At 31.5% G+C, this 26,867-nt stretch overlaps 2 long non-coding RNA genes across 3 annotated transcripts; one reads left to right on the top strand and one right to left on the bottom strand.

Annotated features, from left to right (window-relative positions):
* Positions 1 to 2,518: 2,518 nt before the first annotated feature.
* LOC148596496 (uncharacterized) lies at positions 2,519 to 5,912 on the bottom strand. Its single transcript, XR_015919044.1, has 4 exons — positions 5,803 to 5,912; positions 4,670 to 4,778; positions 4,073 to 4,176; positions 2,519 to 3,500 (listed from the first exon to the last, which is right to left on the bottom strand). It is a non-coding gene; the product is annotated as an uncharacterized LOC148596496 (long non-coding RNA).
* Positions 5,913 to 9,842: 3,930 nt separating this feature from the next.
* LOC148596495 (uncharacterized) lies at positions 9,843 to 23,290 on the top strand. Of its 2 annotated transcripts, XR_015919043.1 has the most exons (4): positions 9,843 to 9,976; positions 20,776 to 20,865; positions 21,990 to 22,056; positions 22,736 to 23,290. It is a non-coding gene; the product is annotated as an uncharacterized LOC148596495 (long non-coding RNA). The 2 variants fall into 2 exon arrangements; XR_015919042.1 differs by lacking the exon at positions 9,843 to 9,976 and having other exon boundaries at positions 20,712 to 20,865.
* The last annotated feature ends 3,577 nt before the right edge of the window (positions 23,291 to 26,867 follow it).

Genomic DNA, 26,867 nt, shown 5'->3' with positions numbered 1-26,867 from the left:
TTTCAATCCACTAAATGAATTTAAAACAGGTAAAATGGAAAACATTTGGCCTTTCTTTCTTGAAAAGTTTAGATCTAAAAAATCGCATTCAAACAAATTGCAAAACATACTAGGACCAAGTTTTCTTTTTATAGGACGGATTGAACTAACATATTAAATGTTAGCCAATCGGCTTGGTTGTACTATATTGAAGCATCTAGATGTAAACTGTGTATATAGTCATAGAGCGGCTGTGATAGAAAGGTACTCACTTTCAAATAAAATTAACTGTCATTGGTCAATTTACTTTGATGGTGAATGTCGTTCGGAGAATGGAAAAGGGGGAGGGTCATTACTAATATGAATACACAATATTTATGACTATGATCAGTAAATTTGACTTCACGGTAGAATTGATTTTGAGCAAATCACAAAGGCGCACGTACCTTTTTGAAAAAAAAAACACAACGTCTTTCTTCTTTCTCCCTTACATGTAAACACTTTGTGTACTTTTTTTATGAAATAAACAGAATTCTCACATCAAAACTCCATTATCTGACATTTCCTTTTCGTGCACGTACATGTATGCAATGTAATCTAGTAGATAGTAAATGCAGGAAAATGCGCGAAGGTACATGTTTTCGGTTCTCCTACGCCGTCGTATACGATTGATTAATATACTCTATATAATGGCGATTTTCTTGTTTATCCTTCGTCAGATACGGGTACAATATTGACCAAAACGTTGGACAGTCGAACAGATATACATGTACATGTAGTTCTAACCATATTGGCATTACATGGAAGAAAGTTTTGATCGGTCAATTTGGAGTTTATTTGACCTACAAGTTGTGCACGGTGCATATCAAATCACTAAGTACGTGTATTGCACGTGTAGTCATTTAATTCACAACAGTAACGAAGCGATGCTAATGAAGATAAATCATCAACGTTTCGGGTAACTGACAGAGATTTTAGCAAATGAAAAAGTCTTTCAGTTCAAATACTTATAGGGGGTGGGAGTGAGAAGTGCTCACAACACCTTACGGCTATGTACACAGACACGTTGTTTCTTTGTTTATACATGTAGATGCTTATGCCTTTTGTTTTATTAACAAAGGATCATGAAAGAAAATGAAAAGATCAACTGGCGTTTGAATTGCTTTGACTTAATACACACGTAGGAAATACTTGTAGCACACAATGTTACACTTCGAAAGCTGTCACTGTATTCAAAGAACTTTAGAACTAGACTTTTTTTTGTAGAAATGAGTAAATAAATATGCTATTCTGACTACATGTATATGTGGGTAATAACATGAGGGGCAGGGATTTTTTATTTTTTTTATTTTCTTACTTTGTATTATGAAATCTTTATTCAACTATCAAACTAAGAATCGTTTTTGAAATATCTAGATGGCCCTTAAAAGGGCCGTCTAAATATGTGGAAACTGACATCTGAGGTACACGTACATGTTCACAGTCCAGGAATTCTAGTCTGCGTCACAGCCGTTATGTTGACTCTCAAAGGCATAAAAGTTGCTTTCATGGTGAGCTGTATCTGGTATCGTATGTTCGGCTTGACTTTAGTCCCGGGCGATTTCTCCTGTATGATCCCGCTACCATTGGTTCTTGTCCAACTTGAAACTAAGAAGAATAGTACGATTCGCCTTCACTCGTCGTGTCATGCTCATTCATACGATTAGGAAAGAAAAATGAAATTTCAATCCACTAAATGAATTTAAAACAGGTAAAAAGGAAAACATTTGGCCTTTCTTTCTTGAAAAATTTAGATCTAAAAAATCGCATTCAAACAAATTGCAAAACATACTAGGACCAAGTTTTCTTTTTATAGGACGTATTGAAGTAAACACAAGACAATTTAAATTTGCAAAACACTGAATTGCAAATCTTGCGCCGCTTTTTCTTCAACCTACCATGTCATGTGAGTAACCATTGGATGCAGATTCGCATGGGATTTAATGAAATGCATTTTATTTTACAATTTTTGATAAAATAAACTTATAGTTTCAATTTAAAAATCATGGGATTTTTGTATCCCATGGGATTTTTTTCTCCCATGGGATTATTTTTCTCCCATGGGATTTTTTTTGTCCCATGGGATTTTTTGTTTGTAAATCAATACAGTTTGAAACATATAAAAATGGGTACATGTGTATGAAGAGGTATTATGAAAAGATACCAGAAAGAACAAATGTGTGTGTAGATTGAATAAAGCTGTAGAATTTAAATAATTTTACATCTCTATTATTTATAAGCAAGTAATAACCAATGCATTCTCACATTTAGTAAGTATATTTATTACTTTATTAAATTTTATAAGGAATATGCATGTTTTTATGTATTTAATTACTCAACTTAAAAAAGAACTGAAGCTAAATTATCTTGATAAGTGTTATTTCTTGAACATGCTTTATAACAAAATATAGTTCTTCTTTTTTGCATTGCAAAAGTACTGATATTGTTGATAAACTACAAAAAGGTTAGTCTTTCATCACAATTCATAACCATATCCACATTCAACACAAAAGTATCTGTATTTTTTGGCATTTTATGTCCATTCTTAAACAAAAAGTGTTAAAATGCAAAATCAACTTTATTTAATACACCCCCTTTTGGGTAAAAATTGGGTTGATTTTGTGCAAAATTTTGGCAAAAATGAGCAAATTAACGCCTAAACCTTCTTTCATAATTTCCAAGGATATGAAATAGATGCCCATGCAATTTGACAGGAATTAAATGTCTGAATCAAAGTCTAACTCATTTTGAACCTTATATCATGGGCAAGAACCACCGTTCATATAAACTATTGCAATCTGGCTAACATAGACATAATAAAAACACCTAATATTGTCATGAATGTAAACAGATATAAAATTACTTAAACAGAAAATGAATGTTTGATACACATTACAGCACATCAAATCATAGTAAGGTACAATAATGTATGTTCTAAGTTTTTCCTGAATTGGCAGACATTTATTAATGATTATTTAAAAAAATTAAAACCTTTTTTGCAATGGTGGGGTTTTGAAAAAAATGAATTGAGTTCTTCTGATGAATAAACGTTTAACTACATTCCTATTTCAAAATTTACATGTTTGTTGTTTATGTCTAAATCCCTACAGTTTCCTCCAATTTTACCCTTCTGTGAATGAGGCTGATACATCTAAACTATTTCTTGAATGTCAACACTTTAGCTTCAGTGGGAATAATATTAGCAGTCACAAGTACATGTATGTACATATATCATATTTAGGTAGCAATGATGATTTCTTTACAACTGTACTCCAGTATCACCAAAAGAAGATTCTCAATTTCTCATTTGATGGTAATAATAGTAAAAGCTCATGTTATGTACTGCACACTTTGTAGTGATGATCTGATCATGATAGTGTTGCTCTTAAATATAATGTGAAAATCCTCCTAAAATTTTGCAGAAATTTCTTGCTGTATACCAGTAGCTATTCTGACCATAGAATCCCAACCAATAATGATACCTAAAAAATAGTTAAGAACTAAAAATGTCATAGTATTGGGTAGATTTTTAATTAAAAAAAATGCAAACAAAGCACAAAAATGTGATGTCAAGGTCAATTGTAATTAACCCTACAGCATGTAGAAGGTTATACATCTTAAAAATGCTTAACAACATGCCAATTATCAAAAACCTACCTTGACAGATAATAAAGTAACAACCTAATGTAAACATGATTTGTGTTACTGGCTGACTAATTACTATGAGGGTGATTGGTCAGTTTCAGCAGGCAACAACCACCCCCTCACTTTTCAAAGCCATGCCAAGCATAATCTGTAGGTCTTCAACTCTAAAAGGTTTCTTACAAATATTTATAACTTATTAATGTATTCCGATTTATATGTAACTCATTCATGTATAAAGACAGAACTTAATGTGCTAAGTTGAAAAACTAACTACAAGTGATATGCTTCTTGTGCTCAATCAACTAACAGAGTGCACAACATTAATAACAATTTGAAGTAAACTGATTACCTAAAAAAAAACATCAAAATCATGTACAAGTAATGCTTTACCATGCATATATAGGAATACCTGTAATTACAAGTTATCATATGTTGCTCTCACTACAGGATCCAAAACCCAATCCATCAGGTTGGTCAATGTACTAATAGTCATCTGGTATTATCAGGTTGTCCCTACAATATACAAAGCTAAAAGTACTGCATTGAATCTCTACTGATGCATTTCTTCACATATTTTTTTTTAAAATACCTTGAGTGGTTTTGGAGGAGCTGTGCTAACAAGGTTTTCACATTAAAAACCAATCAGTTTAATTGTCTCCCTTTATGGGTCTAGTGCATATATTATATCTTTACATAAAGCCTAACTTTCCAATTTTAATAATATAAAAAATTAGATGACTTTTTAATCATTCAAACAGTATGCATGAAAGTTTCTGATAGTCTGTTAAACGAAAACAAAATCAAACATCTCCACTACTATTTTACGAGTTTAAGTGTGCTTTCTATTAAAATGTACGTCATGAAAGCTTCCTGTGTATTCAAAGCAAAACTGTTTCAGCCTATTTACAATGTCATCAAGATTATGTTAAAAAATGCATACCTGTAGATGAAAAAAAAATGTTTAATTATTTAATAATCACTGAGTATTGCATGTATAAGTACTTACTGCTACAGTAAATGTGTTAAATGATAATCGCCCTTTTTAATTGGTCAATATTCTTCTCTAAGAAATGTGTAAGTGTCTCTCTTTTAAATACAAGTCTTCACTTAAAGGTCTGAAAAAATAAAAATACAGCTAGACAAATTTAGTTGTACAAGTATTAAAATGCCAGCCACATGTGTAAAGATTGAGTTAAATATGGTTCTGTTGGTATTGAACCCTCCCCCTTCCAAAAAAACCAAAAAACAAAAAACAAAAAACAAATGCCAATCAACATATTTCAATCTTTGCACACATCATATCTTATTTTAAGTTCTATTTAAGAACTTTTAAGAACTAACATGTATTAGGAACACATACTAAGCAACAAATCCAGTTAAAACTTTTTGCAGGATTATCAGGTAGTGCCTGTTTTGTACTATAAGTAAACAAATTATAAGTCTATTCTACTGACTGAAAACTTGTGACTTGTTCTTGTAATTAATGTTCAAATGAGGTTGAATTGATTACAAATACTTTAATTCTTCTTTGACAGATAAGTAGCTATATGCTGGGCAGATCCAGAAATTTGTAAAAAGGGCTGGGTGTTAATTTTTTCACTAAATAAGTATTGCTGAAAAAAAACTCCCCATTACTTAACAAGATATATTTTTAAGTAGAAATATTGATTTTGCTTGCTGGTTAAATATAAATAAAAATACGGCACTTGCGAAGCAAAAATTTTCATCCGGGTCGCCCTCCCCCCCCCCACTTTGTAATGTTCATTATTATTTTTATAAGTCTTGCAAAGATGGTACATATACAGTAAAGCTCACTGTGCTCGCTGATTTAGGAAATGCCTACTCCATATTACAAACTTGGTAAGGAGTGACCAGTCCCTGTAATATAAATTCCCTCACCACGGTAACTTTAGTCATTAAATATTACAATTACAGTGAACCTAATTCAAAAAAGGATTCTTCAGATACAATAAATATTACCCCTTCAAATAAAATTCTAATTTTATCATGGGTAAACACCGCACGAGAATTCAGCTGTAGTTCCCAACCTGTGACTGTGGAAGGAGGAAACTGTTTCAGGAGCAGAGTAGTCAGAGCAAATCATGCAGATTTTCTGGAGCAGTACAACTCCTAACTTACTGTAGTCGGAACTTGACGTATGCATTCATTGCTGTATTGAATTCGTTAGTTTCTGAACGACTGCAGCATCAACACTTATCTCGCTGCTGGGACGAGATCATAGCGGGGAATGAACCGTATACAAAAGCGTCTTGTGTCATGCGTGATTTCGGCACCCCGTTTCGCCACTGACTGACAATACATATCTGAGGTTTCCTCTCTAATTATCCTTTCGTATAACACTTGTTGTTATATCGATGTAGGAACCCACAAGATGAGCATTCCAGTAACGTAGTAAATAGTTGTACAAAAAGTTATTTCATAGCTAGCGAAGGAGTTAATTTAGGTAAATGCTATGTATAATATAAATCCTTGGGCTAACAAATGAAACTGTACTTTCTCGGGACTTTGTCTTGATTAAACATAGTACGTGTACATTTTAATACCCAGATCTAACGTAGGATGCTGGCATTTCCGTTCGTCCATAGGATGGTGCATGCAAGCGAACCTCTTTCACGGGCTACACTAATTCGGTTTTGTAATGTAAATTAAAGCATGGACTGTAAAATCATTGGTGACAGTTACACGCATAGACCTGAAATTAATTATAACTCCCTGTTACATGTACGGTTTTAATTCGCAAGTCAAATTATAAAAACCTTATATAAATTAAAAGAAAAAAAACCTCATTCACTAGTAAGCAGATCCTTTCAGTAAATATAATTATATACAAGGACTTTTATAATAGCCTATCAAAATCCTTTGGTTGTTATATTCAAAAAAGAAGTATTAAAAATGATATAATTGGATTAATGTGGATAATTTCATGCAAAATTTTGGTGAAAATGAGGGAATATTATACTATGACACACCCCTTTTTTTCTAGACCCCCACCCCTTTTAGAACCCACTTTCAAAATCTCGGTTAAGTTTACGTACGACACTACACAGGCCAGGTGACGAATAGAATCGCCCTGAGGTAATTTAAAAAAAATTAATTGTTTTATGGCTCAGACAGAACAGGTGACTCAACAGGTGACAGGATTTACCTGTCCAATATTGCAGTAGAATATGTTCGTTCCTTTACAGTTCTGATCATCCGTGTGTATATAGTGTACAAAAGTGCGTTCCTGTTATATACAAGAAGCTTTTACAGATGAGATGATGACAAAGGTATACTAGTACATTCCAACATTACAGTAAAAATCCTTAATTGTATAATTTCAAAATCGCCTACATACATGTAGGGAAACTGAAGCTCTAAAGTCTGTCATACCTCTGGTTATAGCTACAATTTATATGATATGCATTAAACTGTATTGTACATACGTGTAATAAGATTCACCCATTCTACTTTTCGAAACACTATACGGTGGAATCTACATGTACAATCTATACCTGGTGTACAATGAACATACTATTTTGTACAGTTCATATTGGTTACCAAGTGTCTACACGTTGAAGTTCAATGAAAGTGTACATTGCGGGTTTTTCGATTCAACGTTTGCGCCAATTGGATAAAAAAACTAGTTTAATTGTCCCAACATATTTCCCCGTGGTTGAATTGCGCTTAAAAAGACTGGCAATAATTGTATCAGTCTACCTGTAAAAGGCAGTGATATCAAATATTTCATAAAAATATGAAAATAAAATAGAAGTTAGGAATATATATATCCAAAAAATGCCAAAAAGATGTAATCTACACTTAAATAGATCTACCTTGTATTGGATCTAGTATTGAAAAATCTTTTAAATGGACATTAACTCCTCCCGGATAACTTGCCGGTCCCAAGTCATACAATTAGGACACAACCAATGTCATGCCAAAAACTGTTTTAAAATATAGGAGAGTTCTTCGTGATGTCATCACTTACCAGTGATTTGGATTTGGTTGGCAAAAAATCACTTGATTGGCATGGGGCATCAACTTTATATCATCATAACGTTTTCGTTTTTTAAGGTAATTGAAAAATTCTTTTGGTTCTTTAAACTGCCAATAATAGTCTTTTTATCCACGGAATTTTAAAATAAATATTCAGTAATTAGACTATGTGAGCATAAAAAATTTAAAATATTTTTTAATGATAATAGAGGTTCACATATAAATATCATTTCAAATTTATTTTTTAAGTAAAAGAGTAAAATATTTACACACAAAATATGAATTATTTTATCTAAATGAAACATTTTACAGAACCAAAATTGGATATAGAATAACAAAGTTATAAAGTTTTGAAAATTGGGATTCTAATCATGAATTTGCTAATTGTTTATTTCGTTGTTTATTTGCCAACCAATTTGACACTTAATGATATGAAAATTAGTGAATATGACATCACTAATGAGATTGGCGAACTCTCCTATAGTGGTCCAATTTCTATTTAAAGACTCCATGAGCGAATCAATGAAATACAAAAAAATGTCATCCTTAAAAATCTGACAAGAATATCATAACATTATATCCCTTACGAATAAGCCTATTCAACGGTTTAGTTCACTTATTGGGCGAGTATCGAGCTTTCCGTGCTATGTGTAGAATATTACCGTAAAACAAAGGGTGAGAAACAAACATGAATATTTTTCCATAACAAATGAATGATTATTAACAAAGTTATCGAAGTGATAAACTCTATATAAGAGTCAAAATGAAAAGTCTGCATAAAATTTAAATGGTATTATCAAAGTACAACCGGAAAGTTTGCAACCATTGCAATGGTCATCGTCACTCGGTACAAGCATTTCCTTTGGAAATTGAGAATTAAACCAGGTTTTATGGCGGCTGTCCTTGGTCCCCTTATAAATTGATTTTTTAATGTGACATTTGTGCATAAGAAATAATCAAACAAATAGTTGCTTCACATATTTTCGATAAAAGTGAATAGAATATATCATTTTCATAATTTTCTTGGGTAAATTTAGGGTCCTATGTCAGCTCCTATTTTGTAAATATCTTGATCTGCTACACGAAACACGTACGAAGCCATATTACGGGATGTATTTATTACCTAGATTATAAGTGCCCCCAGCTAAACCGACCACTTCCTGTATATTGTACTTAATTAACAGTAAAACGGAATATCGAGCTGTTAATACCTGTAGTAATTTTCTCGTAATAAACGAAAATTTGAGTTTTACGTATACATTTTGACTGCAGATTTTGATTTTTTAAATTCATTGTAAAGATCAATTCAAATCAATATCTGTATAAGTTAAGTAAGGCAATCATGTTCACCAGTACAATTTTACAACAAACAACAGTACATATCCCAGTATTCTAACACCTGAACAGAAGTTAATATACGTTACAAATGCAAATACACAATCATAATTAAAGTAATTAAGTTAAGACTGTATATACATGGACAAGGAACCTACATAAATTACGCATCACCTTGAAATTTCCAGTGATTTTGAAATATATGCATGTACTATATTTTGAGAGAGGAGGGGCTTATAAAATAATAAAGCTAGACATACTGGCGTCACAACTCGATACAAAATAAAATTCATCCTCGACACTTTTCATTGTGCACAAAGCACACTATCTATTTGACATCTCTATACCATAGTAACCCCCAGTTTCAACAAACAAGGAATGCGATGATTATCTTAGTTTACATCTAGTAAGGCATTTTTTTTGTAATAAGTCCGTTTTGTTAAATATTTTTGCAGACTTGGTACAAATTCAACAACAAATTTGTACAAATAACACTTAGGAGAACCCTGAAAGGTTCCGTTTAGATCAAATGTTAAGTACCAGTCAACATAAAATTTAGACACTGCTAATGGAAAAGTGATTCATGTTGGATAAAACGTAATTCACGGTGAAGAAAACCTACCAAACAAACGATGCTTCTGTGTAAATTTCATTTACAATCTACATTTTTGTACATACTTTTTCTCTATTTAGCGCAACAAACAAATAAAAAACTAAGATTATGTGATCAGTACCTGTTTCTAAACAAGAAATAAAATTAAATTGGGTTGGTTTTTGACGTGCTGTCTGATTTTTAGAGAGCCTGATAAAAAAAGTACTTACGATTAAAATACTAGGAGTCTGAAATGTGATGCACGATAGAACGTTTCCATGCGTTGTTACCTTTTGGTCCGTGGTCAAATCATAACTTGTCACATTACACCATAATTCGTTTCTTTCCCCTGTATTTCCAAACTCATTGAGAAACTCTTCGCATGAGGTCTCAGTATCGTATTAATTTTTCCATAGACTTCTATAGTGAAGTGCATATTTTTAGGATTTTTTTAAAAATATGTAAATTGATTCAATAAAACTTTCACTTATGTAGCATTTCTAAGGACATGTGAAAAAATAATTTCCCGCAAAGAAAATAGGGTGAGTCCACGAAGATCGGACAGAAAAGTAGTCTCGAACTATAAATAGCCATTTTCCCTACTTTCACTTTCGTTTTGCACTCACCAAACCAACCTTTTCAGTGGAACATTTTTATGATATTATGTTAGATTTTCTTTTAAAAAAGTTCTTCATCTTACAGTGTGATGTTTGCTCTATTTTATAAGTCATTGTTCATATCTTTTGACAAAATATTAGTTTGTAGAGAGGCAGAAAGAAAATGCACTATATTTTTATAGCATCCATGTTTTGACGTACATCTGCTCAGGGATATGCAATACGATACTGGTACCTATTACTAATAAACATTTCAATATAATCATAAAAGTTGTTGTTTTTCTGCTAGAGTATTCATTTTCATACTGAAAATTCAGAACATCATTGCCCTGCTATAAACATGAGTTTTCTATTAAAATTTTTATATAGGTACCCTATTCCAGGCATGAGACTAATATCTCAGTGTTAGCCAGAAAATATTACTTTTGATAAAAAGCTGCTGCATTAGTCAAACTAAGCAAATTTGTGGTTTATTCTGACATGGTAGATACATGAGCTGTACTATGAGTTCCAAATCATTATTTAATCCCCACTTGTGACTTCCATATATGGAAATATTAATATTCGAACCTCCGTTTTTGTCTTTAACTCAAGGGAGCCTCTTGTTTAAAGTAAAGTATAATGACTGGTACAACCAACTGTTTTAAACTATAGATATGGTCATTTCAATAATAATAAATCCAAAAAAAATTATACCAATATCATAGTTTTAAAAAAATATAGCTTTTCATATGCAGAAAATACAGATTTTAAGCCATTTTGGTACCCCAGGCAGATACAAAAGGACCTCAATATGACAGGAAAAGGACTTTTTCTTTAAAACAGATAGCTATGATGCAAGAAAAATAGTTTATTGGTATAAATATTATAATAACAACTGTCTGCTTTAGATATTTTTTTTAAAAAATTCAGTTTTTATATGAAAAAACACCTATATTTTTCTTGCCGCATTAGAATCTGTCCATTTGAACCACTAAAAAAAGTCCACTAAAAAATTGGCTGTTGCCTTTTGTGACATTTCTGTGTTTAAATCAACCACACAGTTATATGGCAACTCATTTTAGCTATTTATTTGAAAGAAAAACAAAAAATAAAAAAAATATTCAGTTTTTCATATATAAGAGGCAATGTATGGAAAATGACTATTTTCAAGTCCTAACCACATAGTTAAAATGTGTTGTAACTTGAAAACTATCCTTTATGCAGGAGTATTACTTGCTTTAGGTTACATGAATATAGATATGCTCATCATAAACAGTCAAGATAATAATTTTATTGAACTGATATTATACAAATTCATGAAAACAAAATGCATTTCCAAATTTGGTAAAGATTAACCATAAATGCAAAAAACCAGAGCTACCATAAAAAATCAGGTTCAAAAGTTGGCTAATTCATCTTAAAAGTGTTACCTGCATTGGGGTACTACTTTTTCAGCTGGTAAAGACCACTTGCTGAATATCCAACTTTACTTGAAAAACTGGCTTACTAGGTCTCAGTATCGTATTAATTTTTCCATAGACTTCTATAGTGAAGTGCATATTTTTAGGATTTTTTAAAAAATATGTAAATTGATTCAATAAAACTTCCACTTATGTAGCATTTCTAAGGACATGTGAAAAAATAATTTCCCGCAAAGAAAATAGGGTGAGTCCACGAAGATCGGACAGAAAAGTAGTCTCGAACTATAAATAGCCATTTTCCCTACTTTCACTTTCGTTTTGCACTCACCAAACCAACCTTTTCAGTGGAACATTTTTATGATATTATGTTAGATTTTCTTTTAAAAAAGTTCTTCATCTTACAGTGTGATGTTTGCTCTATTTTATAAGTCATTGTTCATATCTTTTGACAAAATATTAGTTTGTAGAGAGGCAGAAAGAAAATGCACTATATTTTTATAGCATCCATGTTTTGACGTACATCTGCTCAGGGATATGCAATACGATACTGGTACCTATTACTAATAAACATTTCAATATAATCATAAAAGTTGTTGTTTTTCTGCTAGAGTATTCATTTTCATACTGAAAATTCAGAACATCATTGCCCTGCTATAAACATGAGTTTTCTATTAAAATTTTTATATAGGTACCCTATTCCAGGCATGAGACTAATATCTCAGTGTTAGCCAGAAAATATTACTTTTGATAAAAAGCTGCTGCATTAGTCAAACTAAGCAAATTTGTGGTTTATTCTGACATGGTAGATACATGAGCTGTACTATGAGTTCCAAATCATTATTTAATCCCCACTTGTGACTTCCATATATGGAAATATTAATATTCGAACCTCCGTTTTTGTCTTTAACTCAAGGGAGCCTCTTGTTTAAAGTAAAGTATAATGACTGGTACAACCAACTGTTTTAAACTATAGATATGGTCATTTCAATAATAATAAATCCAAAAAAAATTATACCAATATCATAGTTTTAAAAAAATATAGCTTTTCATATGCAGAAAATACAGATTTTAAGCCATTTTGGTACCCCAGGCAGATACAAAAGGACCTCAATATGACAGGAAAAGGACTTTTTCTTTAAAACAGATAGCTATGATGCAAGAAAAATAGTTTATTGGTATACATATTATAATAACAACTGTCTGCTTTAGATATTTTTTTAAAAAATTCAGTTTTTATATGAAAAAACACCTATATTTTTCTTGCCGCATTAGAATCTGTCCATTTGAACCACTAAAAAAGTCCACTAAAAATTGGCTGTTGACTTTTGTGACATTTCTGTGTTTAAATCAACCACACAGTTATATGGCAACTCATTTTAGCTATTTATTTGAAAGAAAAACAAAAAATAAAAAAAATATTCATTTTTTCATATATAAGAGGCAATGTATGGAAAATGACTATTTTCAAGTCCTAACCACATACTTAAAATGTGTTGTAACTTGAAAACTATCCTTTATGCAGGAGTATTACTTGCTTTAGGTTACATGAATATAGATATGCTCATCATAAACAGTCAAGATAATAATTTTATTGAACTGATATTATACAAATTCATGAAAACAAAATGCATTTCCAAATTTGGTAAAGATTAACCATAAATGCAAAAAACCAGAGCTACCATAAAAAAATCAGGTTCAAAAGTTGGCTAATTCATCTTAAAAGTGTTACCTGCATTGGGGTACTACTTTTTCAGCTGGTAAAGACCACTTGCTGAATATCCAACTTTACTTGAAAAACTGGCTTACTAGGTCTCAGTATCGTATTAATTTTTCCATAGACTTCTATAGTGAAGTGCATATTTTTAGGATTTTTTTAAAAATATGTAAATTGATTCAATAAAACTTTCACTTATGTTGCATTTCTAAGGACATGTGAAAAAATAATTTCCCGCAAAGAAAATAGGGTGAGTCCACGAAGATCGGACAGAAAAGTAGTCTCGAACTATAAATAGCCATTTTCCCTACTTTCACTTTCGTTTTGCACTCACCAAACCAACCTTTTCAGTGGAACATTTTTATGATATTATGTTAGATTTTCTTTTAAAAAAGTTCTTCATCTTACAGTGTGATGTTTGCTCTATTTTATAAGTCATTGTTCATATCTTTTGACAAAATATTAGTTTGTAGAGAGGCAGAAAGAAAATGCACTATATTTTTATAGCATCCATGTTTTGACGTACACCTGCTCAGGGATATGCAATACGATACTGGTACCTATTACTAATAAACATTTCAATATAATCATAAAAGTTGTTGTTTTTCTGCTAGAGTATTCATTTTCATACTGAAAATTCAGAACATCATTGCCCTGCTATAAACATGAGTTTTCTATTAAAATTTTTATATAGGTACCCTATTCCAGGCATGAGACTAATATCTCAGTGTTAGCCAGAAAATATTACTTTTGATAAAAAGCTGCTGCATTAGTCAAACTAAGCAAATTTGTGGTTTATTCTGACATGGTAGATACATGAGCTGTACTATGAGTTCCAAATCATTATTTAATCCCCACTTGTGACTTCCATATATGGAAATATTAATATTCGAACCTCCGTTTTTGTCTTTAACTCAAGGGAGCCTCTTGTTTAAAGTAAAGTATAATGACTGGTACAACCAACTGTTTTAAACTATAGATATGGTCATTTCAATAATAATAAATCCAAAAAAAATTATACCAATATCATAGTTTTAAAAAAATATAGCTTTTCATATGCAGAAAATACAGATTTTAAGCCATTTTGGTACCCCAGGCAGATACAAAAGGACCTCAATATGACAGGAAAAGGACTTTTTCTTTAAAACAGATAGCTATGATGCAAGAAAAATAGTTTATTGGTATAAATATTATAATAACAACTGTCTGCTTTAGATATTTTTTTTTAAAAATTCAGTTTTTATATGAAAAAACACCTATATTTTTCTTGCCGCATTAGAATCTGTCCATTTGAACCACTAAAAAAAGTCCACTAAAAAATTGGCTGTTGCCTTTTGTGACATTTCTGTGTTTAAATCAACCACACAGTTATATGGCAACTCATTTTAGCTATTTATTTGAAAGAAAAACAAAAAATAAAAAAAATATTCAGTTTTTCATATATAAGAGGCAATGTATGGAAAATGACTATTTTCAAGTCCTAACCACATAGTTAAAATGTGTTGTAACTTGAAAACTATCCTTTATGCAGGAGTATTACTTGCTTTAGGTTACATGAATATAGATATGCTCATCATAAACAGTCAAGATAATAATTTTATTGAACTGATATTATACAAATTCATGAAAACAAAATGCATTTCCAAATTTGGTAAAGATTAACCATAAATGCAAAAAACCAGAGCTACCATAAAAAATCAGGTTCAAAAGTTGGCTAATTCATCTTAAAAGTGTTACCTGCATTGGGGTACTACTTTTTCAGCTGGTAAAGACCACTTGCTGAATATCCAACTTTACTTGAAAAACTGGCTTACTAGGTCTCAGTATCGTATTAATTTTTCCATAGACTTCTATAGTGAAGTGCATATTTTTAGGATTTTTTAAAAAATATGTAAATTGATTCAATAAAACTTCCACTTATGTAGCATTTCTAAGGACATGTGAAAAAATAATTTCCCGCAAAGAAAATAGGGTGAGTCCACGAAGATCGGACAGAAAAGTAGTCTCGAACTATAAATAGCCATTTTCCCTACTTTCACTTTCGTTTTGCACTCACCAAACCAACCTTTTCAGTGGAACATTTTTATGATATTATGTTAGATTTTCTTTTAAAAAAGTTCTTCATCTTACAGTGTGATGTTTGCTCTATTTTATAAGTCATTGTTCATATCTTTTGACAAAATATTAGTTTGTAGAGAGGCAGAAAGAAAATGCACTATATTTTTATAGCATCCATGTTTTGACGTACATCTGCTCAGGGATATGCAATACGATACTGGTACCTATTACTAATAAACATTTCAATATAATCATAAAAGTTGTTGTTTTTCTGCTAGAGTATTCATTTTCATACTGAAAATTCAGAACATCATTGCCCTGCTATAAACATGAGTTTTCTATTAAAATTTTTATATAGGTACCCTATTCCAGGCATGAGACTAATATCTCAGTGTTAGCCAGAAAATATTACTTTTGATAAAAAGCTGCTGCATTAGTCAAACTAAGCAAATTTGTGGTTTATTCTGACATGGTAGATACATGAGCTGTACTATGAGTTCCAAATCATTATTTAATCCCCACTTGTGACTTCCATATATGGAAATATTAATATTCGAACCTCCGTTTTTGTCTTTAACTCAAGGGAGCCTCTTGTTTAAAGTAAAGTATAATGACTGGTACAACCAACTGTTTTAAACTATAGATATGGTCATTTCAATAATAATAAATCCAAAAAAAATTATACCAATATCATAGTTTTAAAAAAATATAGCTTTTCATATGCAGAAAATACAGATTTTAAGCCATTTTGGTACCCCAGGCAGATACAAAAGGACCTCAATATGACAGGAAAAGGACTTTTTCTTTAAAACAGATAGCTATGATGCAAGAAAAATAGTTTATTGGTATACATATTATAATAACAACTGTCTGCTTTAGATATTTTTTTAAAAAATTCAGTTTTTATATGAAAAAACACCTATATTTTTCTTGCCGCATTAGAATCTGTCCATTTGAACCACTAAAAAAAGTCCACTAAAAATTGGCTGTTGACTTTTGTGACATTTCTGTGTTTAAATCAACCACACAGTTATATGGCAACTCATTTTAGCTATTTATTTGAAAGAAAAACAAAAAATAAAAAAAATATTCATTTTTTCATATATAAGAGGCAATGTATGGAAAATGACTATTTTCAAGTCCTAACCACATAGTTAAAATGTGTTGTAACTTGAAAACTATCCTTTATGCAGGAGTATTACTTGCTTTAGGTTACATGAATATAGATATGCTCATCATAAACAGTCAAGATAATAATTTTATTGAACTGATATTATACAAATTCATGAAAACAAAATGCATTTCCAAATTTGGTAAAGATTAACCATAAATGCAAAAAACCAGAGCTACCATAAAAAAATCAGGTTCAAAAGTTGGCTAATTCATCTTAAAAGTGTTACCTGCATTGGGGTACTACTTTTTCAGCTGGTAAAGACCACTTGCTGAATATCCAACTTTACTTGAAAAACTGGCTTACTAGGTCTCAGTATCGTATTAATTTTTCCATAGACTTCTATAGTGAAGTGCATATTTTTAGGATTTTTTTAAAAATATGTAAATTGATTCAATAAAACTTTCACTTATGTTGCATTTCTAAGGACATGTGAAAAAATAATTTCCCGCAAAGAAAATAGGGTGAGTCCACGAAGATCGGACAGAAAAGTAGTCTCGAACTATAAATAGCCATTTTCCCTACTTTCACTTTCGTTTTGCACTCACCAAACCAACCTTTTCAGTGGAACATTTTTATGATATTATGTTAGATTTTCTTTTAAAAAAGTTCTTCATCTTACAGTGTGATGTTTGCTCTATTTTATAAGTCATTGTTCATATCTTTTGACAAAATATTAGTTTGTAGAGAGGCAGAAAGAAAATGCACTATATTTTTATAGCATCCATGTTTTGACGTACACCTGCTCAGGGATATGCAATACGATACTGGTACCTATTACTAATAAACATTTCAATATAATCATAAAAGTTGTTGTTTTTCTGCTAGAGTATTCATTTTCATACTGAAAATTCAGAACATCATTGCCCTGCTATAAACATGAGTTTTCTATTAAAATTTTTATATAGGTACCCTATTCCAGGCATGAGACTAATATCTCAGTGTTAGCCAGAAAATATTACTTTTGATAAAAAGCTGCTGCATTAGTCAAACTAAGCAAATTTGTGGTTTATTCTGACATGGTAGATACATGAGCTGTACTATGAGTTCCAAATCATTATTTAATCCCCACTTGTGACTTCCATATATGGAAATATTAATATTCGAACCTCCGTTTTTGTCTTTAACTCAAGGGAGCCTCTTGTTTAAAGTAAAGTATAATGACTGGTACAACCAACTGTTTTAAACTATAGATATGGTCATTTCAATAATAATAAATCCAAAAAAAATTATACCAATATCATAGTTTTAAAAAAATATAGCTTTTCATATGCAGAAAATACAGATTTTAAGCCATTTTGGTACCCCAGGCAGATACAAAAGGACCTCAATATGACAGGAAAAGGACTTTTTCTTTAAAACAGATAGCTATGATGCAAGAAAAATAGTTTATTGGTATAAATATTATAATAACAACTGTCTGCTTTAGATATTTTTTTTAAAAAATTCAGTTTTTATATGAAAAAACACCTATATTTTTCTTGCCGCATTAGAATCTGTCCATTTGAACCACTAAAAAAAGTCCACTAAAAAATTGGCTGTTGCCTTTTGTGACATTTCTGTGTTTAAATCAACCACACAGTTATATGGCAACTCATTTTAGCTATTTATTTGAAAGAAAAACAAAAAATAAAAAAAATATTCATTTTTTCATGTATAAGAGGCAATGTATGGAAAATGACTATTTTCAAGTCCTAACCACATACTTAAAATGTGTTGTAACTTGAAAACTATCCTTTATGCAGGAGTATTACTTGCTTTAGGTTACATGAATATAGATATGCTCATCATAAACAGTCAAGATAATAATTTTATTGAACTGATATTATACAAATTCATGAAAACAAAATGCATTTCCAAATTTGGTAAAGATTAACCATAAATGCAAAAAACCAGAGCTACCATAAAAAAATCAGGTTCAAAAGTTGGCTAATTCATCTTAAAAGTGTTACCTGCATTGGGGTACTACTTTTTCAGCTGGTAAAGACCACTTGCTGAATATCCAACTTTACTTGAAAAACTGGCTTACTAGGTCTCAGTATCGTATTAATTTTTCCATAGACTTCTATAGTGAAGTGCATATTTTTAGGATTTTTTTAAAAATATGTAAATTGATTCAATAAAACTTTCACTTATGTAGCATTTCTAAGGACATGTGAAAAAATAATTTCCCGCAAAGAAAATAGGGTGAGTCCACGAAGATCGGACAGAAAAGTAGTCTCGAACTATAAATAGCCATTTTCCCTACTTTCACTTTCGTTTTGCACTCACCAAACCAACCTTTTCAGTGGAACATTTTTATGATATTATGTTAGATTTTCTTTTAAAAAAGTTCTTCATCTTACAGTGTGATGTTTGCTCTATTTTATAAGTCATTGTTCATATCTTTTGACAAAATATTAGTTTGTAGAGAGGCAGAAAGAAATTGCACTATATTTTTATAGCATCCATGTTTTGACGTACACCTGCTCAGGGATATGCAATACGATACTGGTACCTATTACTAATAAACATTTCAATATAATCATAAAAGTTGTTGTTTTTCTGCTAGAGTATTCATTTTCATACTGAAAATTCAGAACATCATTGCCCTGCTATAAACATGAGTTTTCTATTAAAATTTTTATATAGGTACCCTATTCCAGGCATGAGACTAATATCTCAGTGTTAGCCAGAAAATATTACTTTTGATAAAAAGCTGCTGCATTAGTCAAACTAAGCAAATTTGTGGTTTATTCTGACATGGTAGATACATGAGCTGTACTATGAGTTCCAAATCATTATTTAATCCCCACTTGTGACTTCCATATATGGAAATATTAATATTCGAACCTCCGTTTTTGTCTTTAACTCAAGGGAGCCTCTTGTTTAAAGTAAAGTATAATGACTGGTACAACCAACTGTTTTAAACTATAGATATGGTCATTTCAATAATAATAAATCCAAAAAAAATTATACCAATATCATAGTTTTAAAAAAATATAGCTTTTCATATGCAGAAAATACAGATTTTAAGCCATTTTGGTACCCCAGGCAGATACAAAAGGACCTCAATATGACAGGAAAAGGACTTTTTCTTTAAAACAGATAGCTATGATGCAAGAAAAATAGTTTATTGGTATACATATTATAATAACAACTGTCTGCTTTAGATATTTTTTTAAAAAATTCAGTTTTTATATGAAAAAACACCTATATTTTTCTTGCCGCATTAGAATCTGTCCATTTGAACCACTAAAAAAAGTCCACTAAAAATTGGCTGTTGACTTTTGTGACATTTCTGTGTTTAAATCAACCACACAGTTATATGGCAACTCATTTTAGCTATTTATTTGAAAGAAAAACAAAAAATAAAAAAAATATTCATTTTTTCATATATAAGAGGCAATGTATGGAAAATGACTATTTTCAAGTCCTAACCACATACTTAAAATGTGTTGTAACTTGAAAACTATCCTTTATGCAGGAGTATTACTTGCTTTAGGTTACATGAATATAGATATGCTCATCATAAACAGTCAAGATAATAATTTTATTGAACTGATATTATACAAATTCATGAAAACAAAATGCATTTCCAAATTTGGTAAAGATTAACCATAAATGCAAAAAACCAGAGCTACCATAAAAAATCAGGTTCAAAAGTTGGCTAATTCATCTTAAAAGTGTTACCTGTATTGGGGTACTACTTTTTCAGCTGGTAAGACCACTTGCTGAATATCCAACTTTACTTGAAAAACTGGCTTACTAGGTCTCAGTATCGTATTAATTTTTCCATAGACTTCTATAGTGAAGTGCATATTTTTAGGATTTTTTTTAAAAATATGTAAATTGATTCAATAAAACTTTCACTTATGTAGCATTTCTAAGGACATGTGAAAAAATAATTTCCCGCAAAGAAAATAGGGTGAGTCCACGAAGATCGGACAGAAAAGTAGTCTCGAACTATAAATAGCCATTTTCCCTACTTTCACTTTCGTTTTGCACTCACCAAACCAACCTTTTCAGTGGAACATATTTATGATATTAGGTTAGATTTTCTTTTAAAAAAGTTCTTCATCTTACAGTGTGATGTTTGCTCTATTTTATAAGTCATTGTTCATATCTTTTGACAAAATATTAGTTTGTAGAGAGGCAGAAAGAAAATGCACTATATTTCTATAGCATCCATGTTTTGACGTACACCCGCTCAGGGATATGCAATACGATACTGGTACCATGAGAATAAGCACGCGAGAATAAGGATTTTCACTGCTTTCAAAATCTTGGATGCAATTAATATTTTAAACTCGTTCTTTCCAAAATAGAAACAGGTTAGTATCATTCATTCCCGAGTATTCGATATTGTCGTTTACTAAACGGAAATAAACGCGAGTTGAAGGATCACTCAGTCATAACCATTTTACTACTACAAGTGGGGCTGCATGTACTGGACAACAACAGCACGTCGCACTTCCAGATAATGTTTACTAAAACCATGTAAACATGATGGCTTTTTAAAGGGTATGGTCTGGATTAGACCCCCCTTTTTGTTGGATTTTTTTTTCAATATTTTGCCATTTTTTGGGCAAATGTGGCAGAGTCAAACTTTATAGTTTGCATATTTTAAGCAATGATTTTTATTTATGTACTGCAATGGTAATTCTTCTACAATTGAAGGAATAAATATCGAGTGAAATATGTGACTAAAACAGTATAAGCAATGACCATTTTTGAATGCTGGAATAATACATTTTGTATATGTTCCATAAGTTTATCTGTGCACGCAGTAAGACAAACTAGATAGAGGTTGGTACTGTCTCACATAAGGTACAGTACAAATATTGTTTTTTTTTTTTTGTTAAAATGTAGATATGGATAGTTATGGGTACAAATGTAACATGTTTATGTTGTTAATCTTCTGTTTTAACAATTCAGAAAGGCTTTAAATTTGAAATTAACAATATAGATATGACCATTTGAAACCATAATAGATTCAGTGCTTTTAGACCCAAATGTAGTACAGAGTTTTGATTTTAGCATTTTAAATATAAAAATACTAGTTTAGTTTTTCAACCTGTCCATCACACACTGAAGATTGGATGCAAGTTTTCATTAGTGGGAATTTGGGGTGTAAGATTTCTTGTGTTTGAAGAGATATTGTGTTACAATTTGGAAATTGTATATATATGGCATATAAGTTGTACTAATTTCATTTTTTCTTCTCATGGACTTTCATCAGTGGACTTAGTACTGTCATATTTTAAAAAATTGGAATTTTTTTTTGGCACCACTTTTTGCTCTTATCTCTGAACATTGATTAAAAAAAATTGGTAACAGAATTTTGGAAGCCAGTGCAGCCCCTGTTTCAGTTACATGTTTATAACTCCATTTATACAGAATCTGAAAGTTATCTAATTTTGAAATAATGCATAATAAGTATAATTTTGTTTTGAAGGTGCTCTATGTTGCTCAAGAGAGATTAGAGGATGCATGAAAGGATTCTTAGTAATGACTCGTAAAAGGTGAGTGACATATAAAGAACTTGCAAAATTAAATATTAAACCAACTATGTCTGAGGCAAGATAAACAAGCTCTAGCTAGATTGTAAGTTCTAGTAAAAATCACTATTACTTGCTATCAGGAGATATCTCTTTTTATATACAGATGCTTTTGTTATATGATTAAGCCAAAAACAAATATCTTTATTGTGTGAATATTCAATTGCAAATAGAGTTTGTCAAGTCCTATTCTAAAATTATAGTTGAACTTGACCATTATTTTTTAAGCTCTTATCTTTGCACCACTAACATACCTTGTGTTTCAAAGGTAATCAAGGGAACCAATGTAATAGCGGCAATCAAAGGAATGTAATTCAGAGACCAAGACCAGACATGGAAAACAGACATACACAACAAAGAACATAAAGTAACTAAAATCATACACACAAAGTAACAAAAGCAAATGAGCAACTCAGACTACAATAAACTTGTTACATTTTGTGAAAGTTCAACGACAGCTTTCTCCACAATCTCTTAATTAATTTTGATTAAACTTACCCCCAGCATGTTGGACTTAACATTGAATGTTACTTATGTGCATTACAAGATAACTGCTTTAAGGATGCTTGCAATGAAAATTAATTCAACTAAATTGAAAGGTACCATATGTATTATCATGCAGAATTGTTTTTCACCATTTCAGGGACCAGCCACCTGCTTGCCTCTATGGTGAATGACTAATTCAGTATATGCAAACTTGATAGCTTATCATATCAGATATACACTGTTCTCCAGAACTTTTGTACTCCTGCTTTTTGAGACGGGACATATTATGGCATGCTGGTGTCCGTCCATCTGTTCTTCATACTTTGCACAATAAATCAAAAGTGCTGCCACGAACTTATATAGAAAGCCCTTTATCTGTGTGTCTGTTTGTCTGTTCATGTTATCTTTTAGATGTCTGATTGCAAGTAATTTCAGCTGTTGATATTAGAAATGAACATATATCAAGTAAGAAAAATAAGATCACTTTGATTACAAATAAAATGGTATTGTAAAATATTTTATATATTTTGTTTGCATAAAGATTTTTACTTGTTTTATTCTGCAAAGACGAGAAATGAAGCATGTTTCATGGGTTGAAGCTGACCAAGAAGAAAAAGAAGTGCCAAAAAGCTGATTATGGACCTGAATTTAGACTTCCATTAGAATTTTTATAATTTATTTAAATACTAAGATAAAACTACTGCTCATTCAGCATTCGAAGTTTATATTCTTAACCAGCATATTTATAATCAGAGTGTCTTTGAATATTTCTTTCTATATCGTTGTTTTACATTTGTGGTTGATAAGTGAATTTTCAAAGTGATTTTATTTCAAAGCTATAAAAGATTAAAAACTTCAAAAATATCCCAAAACAATACAAAAAACCTCTCTCTTTTAGTCATTCAGCTTTTCTATTCATACTGCACAGAAGAAAAATGCACTAAGTGAATATGTAAGGCATACACTCTCTATGACTACCATTGTATTTTAACACAAAATATCCCATGGGAGAAATTAAAATCCCATGGGAGAAAAAAAGTCCCATGGGAGAAAAAATCCCATGGGACACAAAAAAATCCCATGGGATTCTATGAAAATCCCATCGAATATTGAAAAATCCCATGGGATAAAAAAATCCCATGAATTTTAAATTGTTACTATAAGTTTATTTTAGTAAGTATTGTAAAACAAAATCCATTTTATTAAATCCCATGCAAATCTGCATCCAATGATTACTCACATGACATGGTAGTTTGAAGAAAAAGCGGCGCAAGATTTGCAATTCAGTGTTTTGCAAATTTAAATTGTCTTGTGTTACTAACATATTAAATGTTAGCCAATCGGCTTGGTTGTACTATATTGAAGTAGCCAGATGTAAACTGTATATATAGTCACAGAGCGCTTGTGATAGAAAGGTACTCACTTTTAAATAAAATTAACTGTCATTGGTCAATTTACTTTGATGAAGAATGTCGTTCGGAGAATGGAAAAGGGGGAGGGTCATTACTAATATGAATACACAATATTTATGACTATGATCAGTAAATTTGATTTCACGGTAGAATTGATTTTGAGGAAATGACAAAGGCGCACGTACCTTTTTTGAAAAAAAAAAACAGACAACGTCTTTCTTCTTTCTCCCTTACATGTAAATACTTTGTGTACATTTTATGAAATAAACAGAATTCTCACATCAAAACTCCATTATCTGACATTTCCTTTTCGTGCACGTACATGTATGCAATGTAATCTAGTAGATAGTAAATGCAGGAAAATGCGCGAGGGCAAATGTTTTCGGTTCTCCTACGCCGTCGTATACGATTGATTAATATACTCTATATAATGGCAATTTTCTTGTTTATCCTTCGTCAGATACGGGTACAATATGGACCAAAACGTTGGACAGTCGAACAGATATACATGTACATGTAGTTCTAACCATATTGGCATTACATGGAAGAAAGTTTTGATCGGTCAATTTGGAGTTTATTTGACCTACAAGTTGTGCACGGTGCATATCAAATCACTAAGTACGTGTATTGCACGTGCAGTCATTTAATTCACAACAGTAACGAAGCGATGCTAATGAAGATAAATCATCAACGTTTCGGGTAACTGACAGAGATTTTAGCAAATGGACAAGTCTTTCAGTTCAAATACTTATAGGGGGTGGGAGTGAGAAGTGCTCACAACACCTTACGGCTATGTACACAGACACGTTGTTTCATTGTTTATACATGTAGATGCTTATGCCTTTTGTTGTATTAACAAAGGGTCATGAAAGAAAATGAAAAGATCAACTGGCGTTTGAATTGCTTTGACTTAATACACACGTAGGAAGTACTTGTAGCACACAATGTTACACTTCGAAAGCTGTCACTGTATTCAAAGAACTTTAGAACTAGACTTTTTTTGTAGAAATGAGTAAATAAATATGCTATTCTGACTACATGTATATGTGGGTAATAACATGAGGGGCAGGGATTTTTTATTTTTTTTATTTTCTTACTTTGTATTATGAAATCTTTATTCAACTATCAAACTAAGAATCTTTTTTGAAATATCTAGATGGCCCTTAAAAGGGCCGTATAAATATGTGGAAACTGACATCTGAGGTACACGTACATGTTCACAGTCCAGGAATTCTAGTCTGCGTCACAGCCGGTATGTTGACTCTCAAAGGCATAAAAGTTGCTTTCATGGTGAGCTGTGGCAGCAATACTCTGGTATCGTATGTTCGGCTTGACTTTAGTCCCGGGCGATTTCTCCTGTATGATCCCACTCCCGCTACCATTGGTTCTCGTCCAACTTGAAACTAAGAAGAATAGTACGACTCGCCTTCACTCGTCGTGTCATGCTCATTCATACGATTAGGAAAGAAAAATGAAATTTCAATCCACTAAATGAATTCAAAACAGGTAAAAAGGAAAACATTTGGCCTTTCTTTCTTGAAAAATTTAGGTCTTAAAAATCGCATTCAAACAAATTGCAAAACATACTAGGACCAAGTTTTCTTTTTATAGGACGGATTGAACTAACATATTAAATTTTAGCCAATCGGCTTGGTTGTACTATATTGAAGTAGCCAGATGTAAACTGTATATATAGTCACAGAGCGGCTGTGATAGAAAGGTACTCACTTTTAAATAAAATTAACTGTCATTGGTCAATTTACTTTGATGAAGAATGTCGTTCGGAGGATGGAAAAGGGGGAGGGTCATTACTAATATGAATACACAATATTTATGACTATGATCAGTAAATTTGACTTCACGGTAGAATTGATTTTGAGCAAATGACAAAGGCGCACGTACCTTTTTTGAAAAAAAAAAAAAAAAAAAAAACAGACAACGTCTTTCTTCTTTCTCCCTTACATGTAAACACTTTGTGTACACTTTATGAAATAAACAGAGTTCTCACATCAAAACTCCATTATCTGACATTTTCTTTTCGTGCACGTACATGTATGCAGTGTAATCTAGTAGATAGTAAATGCAGGAAAATGCGCGAGGGCACATGTTTTCGGTTCTCCTACGCCGTCGTATACGATTGATTAATATACTCTATATAATGGCGATTTTCTTGTTTATCCTTCGTCAGATACGGGTACAATATTGACCAAAACGTTGGACAGTCGAACAGATATACATGTACATGCAGTTCTAACCATATTGGCATTACATGGAAGAAAGTTTTGATCGGTCAATTTGGAGTTTATTTGACCTACAAGTTGTGCACGGTGCATATCAAATCACTAAGTACGTGTATTGCACGTGCAGTCATTTAATTCACAACAGTAACGAAGCGATGCTAATGAAGATAAATCATCAACGTTTCGGGTAACTGACAGAGATTTTAGCAAATGGACAAGTCTTTCAGTTCAAATACTTATAGGGGGTGGGAGTGAGAAGTGCTCACAACACCTTACGGCTATGTACACCGACACGTTGTTTCATTGTTTATACATGTAGATGCTTATGCCTTTTGTTGTATTAACAAAGGGTCATGAAAGAAAATGAAAAGATCAACTGGCGTTTGAATTGCTTTGACTTAATACACACGTAGGAAGTACTTGTAGCACACAATGTTACACTTCGAAAGCTGTCACTGTATTCAAAGAACTTTAGAACTAGACTTTTTTTTGTAGAAATGAGTAAATAAAAATGCTATTCTGACTACATGTATATGTGGGTAATAACATGAGGGGCAGGGATTTTTTATTTTTTTATTTTCTTACTTGTATTATGAAATCTTTATTCAACTATCAAACTAAGAATCTTTTTTGAAAT

This window comes from Perna viridis, chromosome 15, assembly GCF_037379345.1.
Source record: "Perna viridis isolate PV_CMFRI_1.1 ecotype Kerala chromosome 15, ASM3737934v1, whole genome shotgun sequence".
Lineage (NCBI taxonomy): Eukaryota > Metazoa > Mollusca > Bivalvia > Mytilida > Mytilidae > Perna > Perna viridis.
Note: the sequence above shows the minus strand (reverse complement) of the source record. Positions and strands in the feature narration are given on the sequence as shown.